General features: G+C 30.3%; 1 long non-coding RNA gene across 1 annotated transcript; it reads right to left on the bottom strand.

Moving 5' to 3' along the window:
- Positions 1–6,608: 6,608 nt before the first annotated feature.
- Positions 6,609–9,636, bottom strand: LOC107438300 (uncharacterized). Its single transcript, XR_011638057.1, has 2 exons — positions 9,433–9,636; positions 6,609–7,221 (listed from the first exon to the last, which is right to left on the bottom strand). It is a non-coding gene; the product is annotated as an uncharacterized lncRNA (long non-coding RNA).
- Positions 9,637–10,996: the final 1,360 nt, after the last annotated feature.

The following is a 10,996-nucleotide window of genomic DNA, read 5'->3' as shown; positions in this document are numbered from 1 at the left end:
CTTATTCAATAAATCAATTTATTATGAAACACAAATTTCGCCTTAACGGCTGTTTTTGGGTTATTATTAATAGGCTTATTACAACAAAAACAAGTTAGGTTGTTGTTGTTGTAGTTCATTTACGTCGCACTAGAGCTGCACAATGGGCTATTGGCGACGGTCTGGGAAATATCCCTGAGGATGATCCGAAAACATGCCATCACAATTTTGATCTTCTGCAGAGGCGATGGCACCCCCGCTTCGGTAGCCCGACACTTGCACGCGGAGCACTTTACGGTAGAACAAATTAACGAGGACCAATACCGCACACCCTCGGTCCCAGCTCAGACCAATCCAAGTGGTCAGCCACTCGCACACTGATCTCAGCCAGTGATGATCAGTCCACTCCTATTGAATGTAAATAATAATAAAGGATTTAAGAAAAAAAATTCGTTTGTTGTAATTAATATCAGAAAGGGGGGAAATAGGGGGAAACAGTGTATTTAATGTAATTCCAAATTTGGCTAAAAAATTTGAAAGGGAAACAGAACGCCTGGCTTTCCGTTCATCATGTGGCAAAATTTGGAACTATTGGAACTCGATGACTTTCTTATTTCCGAAATATTTTTATTTTTTTTCTATCAAAATTAATATTTTTTAAAAAAATAGATCATTTATTTAATGGATATCCCGTTAATGTGCATTTGCGAGTAGTTTTATCCAATATTTTTCGAACAAGGCTCAATTAATTTTTATAATTTTTGGATTACCCTGAATAAGTTAATTTGTTCACCATAATTGTTCGTTTTTCAGCTCTGAGTTAAAATTTGGCGATAAATTATGTTGAATTTTTGTTTGTGTGATTTTTATAAGAAGATTCAATTCAATTTATATAGACTATAGAGAGATTCAAATCAATAGAGTACCTCTTCCTTAGAGTAGAATCTATATTTGCTGAAAAATTCATGGATTTTCCAACAGGCTTCAAAACCCAAACATTCCACTTCCATTTAGTTTCTAATTCTCGATTCCCGGAGAGATTTTGGACAACCTCTTTATTCTAAATTTCCCTACACAGATCAATTTGTCCCCTAGTGTTCGGAATCTTCAGCAATCAATCTCTTGCTAGCGACCCTGGACGTCTCATTTTATGTATTAAACGCGAGCAAAAGAATATGGGGGGCCTGCGCTGATTGGACTTATGGAAAGTGAAAACGCGAAAGAAATGGAGGGGAAAAAATTCCTTTTTTCACTTCTGTTTCCCAGCAAGAATGAAAATAATCTTTTTCTTTTCTGAAGAAGAATAAAAAAAAAAAACTGTCTTTTTCGGTAGCTACGTACCTAAAGCAAAAGAGAAATAAACCTCTGGTTTGGCGACGAGTTTCTTTGGCATGGCGCGCATGGAGTTCCTTTTCTTATGGAAGTTTCTTTTTTACAATCCAGTATAGAGCATGAATCGAAGCTAGCTGCTAAAGGAAAAATAAGAAATCTTAAGAAGTTGAGTCGATTTATTTTCTGGTTTAGAAATGCAAGAGGTGACAGAGATTTTCGCTTTTTTGTCCACTGAAATAAGGAAGAAAAAAATAGGAATAATTCTGGACGTTAGCCAGAAAAAGGGAGCTGTTTTCTGTAGCAAAGAACTTCCGTGGGGACAGAATCAAATTGAAAACTTAATTTGAAACCTTTAGTCTACAATTTAAATTGCGTTTCAAGAATTTCATATTTTAGAAAAGTTATATATATATATATATTTCGTAAAGTTAAATAAAAATTTGAATCGTGTTGTCTTAAGTGAGTAATATTCACAAGAATTTTTTTCAAAAAATGAGCGATATATTTAATTAAAAGGACGAAAAACATGTGATAATGCTGACGAAAGTAAATTGATTAAGATTTATTCAAGACAAAAGATGCGATCGAGATATGTTAAACACGAGGCCCGACTTGGTCAATCACGTCCCACAGGCACTCTAATATAAGTGAGTTTATCACGAATTTATTTATGTCATAAGACGTGTCAATCCTGTATCGTACCGATTATTCAGTCCTTTATTATGTAACCGGTGTTAAACAGTCGACGCAATTTCGAGCTTACGAATATCAAAGCCCAAGGTCTTGTTATTTTGAACTCAATCCAGAAGACAAGGGAACTCCTTCATCTAGCATTGCGACAAACTAGACTTGGTGGGGAACTTTTTCGGGGAACTAAACAGCTTTCGTGCAGCATAGAGAAGAAAACTACAAAAACTTTCCGTGGTTAGCTCGACGGCAAGAGGATTCTAACCCGTTATCCGTCAACCATTGATGATATTTTGTGTCAGCACTGTAGTCGATGCTATCCAGGAGCAGAATTCTTATCAACCATCCACCGTTCGGATAGGAACTGTGCCGTCTCATTGCGAGACCCTGATCACAAACAGATACTATTAATATTATACTATTAATAAAATACTATTAATAAGATACTATTAATATTTCATTACTGCACTAAAAACACTATTAATATTATAACTTTTTATATGCTAGCTATGTATCTACGTCATCTAAACTTAAAAATGCAAGAATCTCAATTTTGAATAAAAGTGGAGATGACTAGTTTTCGGACTCATCGGTTCAACTGTTCTTCCTTCAGTTTTTCTTTCTTTAGTGTTTGTTTAATTCCTTTTTTTTTAAGCTTTTAGTTTATTAATTTTTATTTCTGTGAGTGAGGGGATGAAATTTGATACGACTGTTATTACTACTTTCCTAGATTGTGACTTGATCACTTTTTAAATTGCTATTAGGTTTACCAGAAATTTCTGTCGGAGAAATTTACACGCCTTTTTTCACAGTAGTGCATAAAGTTCCTTTATAAAAGCAGGTGGTATGGACTATTTACCTTTTAATGTACAATGGTAATGCTCTAGTTTAAAGAGACACAGAATTTAGGGAGCAAAAGAGCATGTGCATACAAATTCAAACTTGTAAGTATCCGACAGAACTAAGCAATACATCTGATGTATACATGTCAGGGTAAATTGCCTACCACATTTTTTAATTAAATCACTTTTGTATCCTCGTATGACTGGGCGTGTTCTGTCGGGGACAGAATTTTCAGGTATACCGAAATTGGACTGAAATTTTGACTAAAATTAAAATACTTCCCTAAAACGAATAAAAAAAATTTCGAAATTATAATTTAACTAATTTATCATTCTTTATTTAATGTTTAAAAATTTATAAAATGAATAAAATTAAAAAAAAACTAATAAAAAAACCTGAAATTATTTTTTACTTATCAAAATCACCTCATCAAAATTATCTGAATGAGTGACAAACGTAATTTTTCCTGCGTTCTTGAATTTTTTTATTTATTTATTTTTGTATTGATTTGTGTTCTTTAGGAATAACATCAGAACCACAAAGCCTAACGAGATACTTATTTTAACGTCTAAAATTGGTAATAATTTGTTTTGTACAGGCAAATTTCTGCAAAAAGTTGGAGAACAACCATACGTTTTAATCGAATGGAGTTTTAAATCATCATGGTTGTTGTGAAGAAAAAAATTTAAAATAACATTTGATTTTTCCTTCTCGTCCGATAGATTGTTTTGCTCATTTAAATCAAGAAAATATGTTACTACTACTACGTATTTTTTGATGAATGACTTGTGCTTTTAAATTCATTGTAAACGAATTACTCTTAAATAGTTTATAAAGCTTCAGAAATCCGTAACAAAGTCTTAAAAGTGGTAGCAAAACTACTCCGTTTTCAAATGAAATTATCTATTCGTGATTACCACAAACATAAATGATTCAATATATCAATCAGTACTACAATCAATGTATCAATATATTCAATATATCAATCAGTACTACAATCAAGGTATCAATAGATTGAATATATCAATCTGTACTACAATCAATGTATCAATATATTCAGTATATCAATCAGAACAGGAACCAATATATCAATATGTACTACAATCAAGGTAACAATACATTCAATATATCAATATATTCAATATATCAATCAGTACTACAATCAATGTATCAATATATTCAATATATCAATCAGTACTATCATCAATGCATCAATATATCAATCTGTACTACAATCAGTGTATCAATATATTCAGTATATCAATCAGTACTACAATCAAGGTATCAATATATTCAATATATCAATCTGTACTACAATCAATGTATCAAAATATTCAATATATCAATCAGTACTACAATCAATGTATCAATATGTTCAATATATCAATCAGTAGTACAATCAATGTATCAGTATAATCAATATATCAATCAGTACTACAATCGTTCCTTGTAAATATTTTTTAAAATTTAAGTTGTTGCTATAGTAACAAATTTGTTCCAACTTTCATGATATCTTAAATATCACTTTTTGAAAAATTTTAATCCATAACAGCTGTAATACATTTTCTGGAAAAGTTGCTCGCATGCAATTTGTTAATAATGACACTAGACTGAGGGCAAATATATTGAAGAATAGATTAACAAATTAGAAAATTAAAAATGCGTAGCTGAATCTGGTAAGTTATATCCATTACTGCAAACCTTTTTTCCTCCGCAAATAACGTTTTTTTCTATTGTCTTTTTCTTTTTTTTTCTGTCTTTTCCTAATTACATTGATTACTGGGAGAAAAAATGTTTCAAATTGCATAAGTACAAAACAAATACGAAATGTTTAACAAGCCTTCGATATACATATATTATTTATGTACTGTGATCATCAAAATTATTTTTAATCGAATTTATTAAATGAATAATGAACCACAAATCCCTGATTTTTAAACCACTCAAAATACAAAAATAAAATTCTCTCATAAATTGGAAAAATTGGTTGCTAATTATAACTAAATTTTTTTTAGAAAAATAGAATAGTTAACGCACCTAGTTTATAAATTAAATTACAACCACTTCTTGGGGCATTGTGAATATCACTACACTAAAATACCAGTACAGCGAAAGAATCAATCTTTTTTTATAAAGGGTACTAATATAATTAATTCTTATTTATAACATAAAAAATTCTTTCTGTTACATTTATACGTCATAGACAAATATCCTGAGCAGTGGTGGAGTACTATTATATGCTCAGTGGTAGACGGATCATGGCGTAAAGTCTCCTTACCTCCAGGTTAACCGTAGGTGGATATCGTGGTTTTCCTCTGCATGTAACGCAAATGCGAGTTAGTCCCACAGAAAAGCCCTCCACGAAGACAAATTTCTTTCAATACTTGATCCAAGAGTTCCCTTGTTTTCTGGATTGGGTTCAAAATTACAAGGCTACGGAGTTGAACATTGGAAGGCATAAACAATAAAATTGGGTCGGTTTTTCAACGACGCTTTTAAATTAAAATATTGCATAATAGTTACTTTCTTTTTAAACAGATCAATTGAAGGAATTTCTTCCAGCTAATCAGTTTTCTGATCAGCTCGTGTGGAATTTTTTTCCCTCAAAAATATCCATAATTAATGAAATGGTGGGTGAACTCCCAAACTTAAAACCTCTAACCACAAGCATTATTAATCGACACAATGTTCAGAAATCAATATTTTTCTAGACAGAATGTCATTCAAAGCAGATACCGACGACATAGTTTTTAAGTCATGTGCCTCAAAACTAATTATGCATATCTAATACATCTCAAAAAGTATTGATTCAATAATCTATTGAAATATATCCAAAAATGTTAAAGATTTAATGATAGTTGCCAGAGAGGGCAACATTCTTCCTTTTAAAACTTTTAATCAAGATGACGAGCTTTAAATATTTTGCAAATTCCATCAAAATTTAATTTCCTTAATATATATGAGTAAACTGTTAGGTTTAACGCGCTTAGTCATAAAAATAATTAAGGGGCAAATTTTTTGATTACTATTTCTAAAAATAATGTTTCTGTCAATATATCAAAAAAAAAAAAAATACATTTTACCTTGTAATAATAAAAATTTTGCTCTTGCTCCACTCCGAATAGACGGAAATGTTTTTTAAAATGCAAAAGCTAACATTATAACTAATAAAATTTTATTTATAATTTCTTGTAATAAAACTACTACAAAAGTATTGCATTATTTTAATGTATATGTATACTTAGATACTTTTTTTATATTCATTGTATTAGAAAAATCGTTAATAAAACATAGTAAACGAAAGTGAGTTCGATTGACACAACACAAATACGTGGGTTGGGATAGGCTTGTTGGTAGGCCGTTAGGTTCCAAGAGATCGTAAGAAGGTCTGAAAACATATACTTACTTATGTATATAATGACTTATTATATGCTTACTTATGTGTAAGCTTTATAAAGTATCGGTATTTAATTTAAACTACGCTCTTTGAAGTGTACACGAGCATGCGATTCGGCAATAGCTTGAAATAACGTGCAATTTTTAAGTTATTCAACCACAAATTCGAATAGATATTACACCGCAGTTTTTACAATGTACTCCATAGAAGTAATTTTGATTTTACTTTACTTTTCTTAATTAAATGTGAATTGTAACTACCGGTCTCATTTAACATAGCCATTCATATTTTACCAATCGCATTTAACGTAGAATTCATAATTAAAAATATAATGAATAAAAACACGCAATAGGTGCATAAAAAAACCATCCAATATAATAAAAATTTTATTTACATTCAAGACAATATTTAAACAGAATCGTAAATTAATAGCTAAACGGTACAAAATGTTATTTGTTTATTGACGTTTCAAAGACGAGCTAACACCCATGCTCTCAATGCTTGGACTTCAGAAAAGGGGCAGTGACCATTATACTTGTGATTACCACAGGCTGGATAGATATATAACGGATAAAAACTGACCTGGCGATCGGACTTGGGACAACAATAAGCATCAAGATTGATGCAAGGTATGCCAAGATGTGACAGAATGTTCCTTTCTGTCTTTCCTCCTAAGTAAGCAATCACATTCTTTTTGGAAGTTTTACAGAAATCATAGATTTCTCTCAACTTGAAATCAAGTAGCTGTGGGGATGTGGTCTCTTCGCCGCGCATCGGTTTGAATGTTAAGCCACTTACTTTTGAAGTAATGTAATTGCAATTTTCTATGTCTTGTAAGGATCTGTGGTAGCCTCTGAGATCGAATCGGACGCTGTCTTTTTCGGCATTTTCCATATCAATCCATCCCAACTCTCTTACCAGAAACTGGTTATTCACTTTGAATCCTTCGAAATCAACTATGCAGCACACTCTATCCATAATTCCTGAAATATCAACACAACGTTTCAATCTACCGATTTATGAAAGATGTTGGCAAAATGAGACATCATTCATTCACTGAATTATAGAAAAGTAAATTCGAATTGAATTCTCATTTTCTTCTTTTTTGTGCTTTTTATGATACATTACATTTGTCCTATGGAAATAAAATGTTGCAATCTTTAAAAAAAAAAAAAAAAAAAAAAGACTGATAGAACCAAGATTTGAAACGTTAACTCAAATTAGTACCATATTTTATTTATTTATTAATACTGCTGCTGCGCTTTCTGGGAGAATTTTCTTCTTATTGAACGAAATTTATATTTTAATGTACGGTTTTTTATTTAGTAAATTTGATTTTAAGTTATTTTACTTGCCACACAACAAATGAATGATTCAAAAGTTAGTATGAAAAGCCACTTTTTTCTAGTTCTCGCATGGTGAAAAATTTTTAAATGTTGTCAAAAACTACCAAAATTCTGAAAGCTTTTGTTTTTGACTGTCTATCACTCTATAAAATATTTTGCAAAACCCATAGTAGTTGACTATAAAAATCTTTGGGTGTATAATTGCCACTTTTTTCATTTACTTTCTCACTGTTATAATTTTATTTATTTATTTATTCAATTTTGTTTGCTTATTTACTCACAACATATATTTTCATACTCATTAGAAACAATTTATGGCATCATTGCAAAAACATTTCGTTCAAAAAACAGGCATATTTTAGCAATATATTCACACTAATTATTTCGGACAATTGTCAATTTTATATAATTTGTTGCACGATTCTGAACTTAAAAATGTATCTAGTTCTCAACACCAAAAAAAAGAAGCAATTATACACCAATATTTTTTACAGTGTAGTTGTCGAACCAAGCGTTCCTCGGGTAAAAAAAAAAAGTTTATTAAGTGAAGCACTAATCAGCACTTATAGTAGTACTATTTTATAATAATTTCAGTTAAATCGATATGGTACAATGAGTACCTCATTTTAGTCCCGCAATAAGTTTTCTCGCTGAACGGACAGTTAGTGCGTTATTTCATTTTGCGTATAATTTTTATTTGTTATTTATATTTGATACATTTTCCAATGACTTTACATTATTAAAGTCCTCAGAAAACATTTCATAAGTTCAACTCACCAAAAGAGAGAAGGGAAAAGAGGTTCAACTCACCACAGTACTCATTGACTCTGAAAATGATGGTACTGTACCATCACAGTACCATCATTTTCAAAATTATAATAATAGAATTATAATTATAATAATGGAATTATAATTATAATAATGGAATTATAATACTAGGATTATAATTATAATAACAGGATTTCAGGATATCAATGATCAAGATTTTACAGATGAATTGACAAATGAAGAACAGAAATTTTAAGTTTAGCTCCATTGATTATACATAATTTTTGTAGAAACATGCTTTAAAAGGATAATCAAAAATTATTTAAAAGCATAATCAAAAGTGCTTGCAAAAACAAAAATAAAAGTATAGAACCAAAAGAAACCAAAAAAATTTGAAAACTGCCCTTTTAATAATTATTTTAAACAAGTAATAGATGCTCAGTGATATTCATTTTTTATTACATGAAGTTATGAAGTATTAGAAGTTGCGAATATTATCTGATTATTGCGAATATTATTACCTAGTTGCGAATATAGGGAATAGAGTTGTCTGCAGTTTAAATTTCAACAAAGCGTAATACTAATACCTTTGAGATAATCCGTTTTGTAATCATTCAGTTCAAACGGTTTGAAATAGAGGGGTACATTAAACTATTAGTTAGTCGAATTTCTTAGTAGTTGGATGAGTGGTAAGTGAAAGATAGGGGACAAACAGTGCCTAACTTTCATTTTTACATACAAAAATTTAGATATTTAAATAAATAAAAATGTCTCGTATCCTAGCAGTTACTAGAACTAGTCGTCATACTTACAACTTGCTTTAACATTTAAACATTACAAAATTAATATCAATTCATTTAGTTAAAACATTGTTCAAAATTTAATTATTCAAATTTTAATCCGTATCGTGATCTGTCGAACCAACAACAAACGCCAAGGTGCCAAAGAGATTTTAAATTTGCAATTTAAAAAATTATTCTGCCACAAATCACAACATGGAAATCTCCCCCTAACATTCTAACGCTAAGTCAAAACATAACAAAAATTTAAATCTGTGAGAAATAAACTTATTTAACATACCTTACACAAGAGTTATTTTTTCTATAAGTGACAGAAGATTTTTAAGAAATTAATTCTTATTCACAAATTTTAAGTACGAAGTGTTGATTATTTGTATGTTAACACGAAACGTGAAATAATAAAATAATGAAATGCTCATTTTTGTAACTTCTTAAATAAGAATACGGGGGACTTCCCTTCAAATCGATATTATAAAAACAGGGAATTTTCCCTCAAATATATATTAACAAAACGATTTTACAATAACAATTTTTATTCACTTGTTAAACTTGTGATATGATAACAAATCTGCTTTGATACGTTATCAGCTAGTGGTGCTCTTGGCAGCTTAAAGTAATGAAGAAATTTTTAGAATACTTAATTTAATGTTTTAGGACTCGAAAAATTTCAAAATATTTACAATGCCTGCCTGAGAGAAACTAATACGTGCCCGAAAATCTTTTTAAATAACATATTGTTAAAAACAAATTAATGTACCTGTCTGATGAAGAAAAAGTGACATTAACAACATTATAACTGCCACAACACTTTTATTTTAACTATGAATAAGAAGTCAGAACACTTTTATTTTAACTATGAATAAGAAGTCAGAAGAATAAGAAGTATTATTAACAAAGAAAGTATTTAGTACTATTAAGAAGAAAGTCCACAGAGAAATATTTTATAAATACAGTCGAACCTCGCTAACTTGAACCTCGATTTCACGAATTTTTCGATATCTCGAAGAAAAAAAAATTTCCTTCAAATTTCCTATACGCTCTATATTAAAAAAAACTTGATTTCACGAATTTTTTTTTTTTAATTCCTCGATAACTTGAATTTTTTTTTCATAAATAGTGCAGATTTTTTTTCTAAAATGAAAAAAATATTCAAAAACTAAAAAATTTAAGAATGGCTGACAAGGCATAGAATGATGTGTCTTCCTCTACGATAATGAATGGCTTCAAGAAGTCTGGATTCATTAAAGATCACAAAAGTAGTCGAACAATCGATATCGTTAATTCTGCTGAAAACTACACCGAAAATGATTGGAACAGTTTGACCAGACTCATGAAGCTTGATGACATGGAATTTCATGACTTTGTAAACGTAGATGATGCAGTAACAGTGTGTGGTCAGTGGGATGACAATGATATCATAGCTCAAACGAAAGCTTCTTAAAGAGGATGAGGAAATCGAAGATTTACCACCCAATGTTACTAACAAACAAGCACTTTCTGGAGTGGACACTATAAGGAGATTTATTGAGAGGCAGCCGAATATATCAGAGGAGACATTTAAAGCTGTAGTCCACTTAGAAAGTGTTATAGACAAACTTTCTTACACTTCTCTAAAGCAAACAACAATTGAAACTTTTTTTATATGAAAGTGTAAAAAATGTTTTTAGAACAAATATGGAATAGTAAGTAAGGTATGTAAAGAGCATTTTTCTTTATTCTACCATCGATAACATGCGATTTTCGATAATTCGAATTTTCGATATCTCGAATTTTTTCTCCTCTCCCTTCACGGTCGAGGAATCGCGGTTTGACTGTATAAGAAATAATATTATCACTTTTATTTA

Source organism: Parasteatoda tepidariorum, chromosome 1 (genome assembly GCF_043381705.1).
Source record: "Parasteatoda tepidariorum isolate YZ-2023 chromosome 1, CAS_Ptep_4.0, whole genome shotgun sequence".
NCBI classification, from domain to species: Eukaryota; Metazoa; Arthropoda; class Arachnida; order Araneae; family Theridiidae; genus Parasteatoda; species Parasteatoda tepidariorum.
This window is presented reverse-complemented; position numbering and strand designations above follow the sequence as displayed.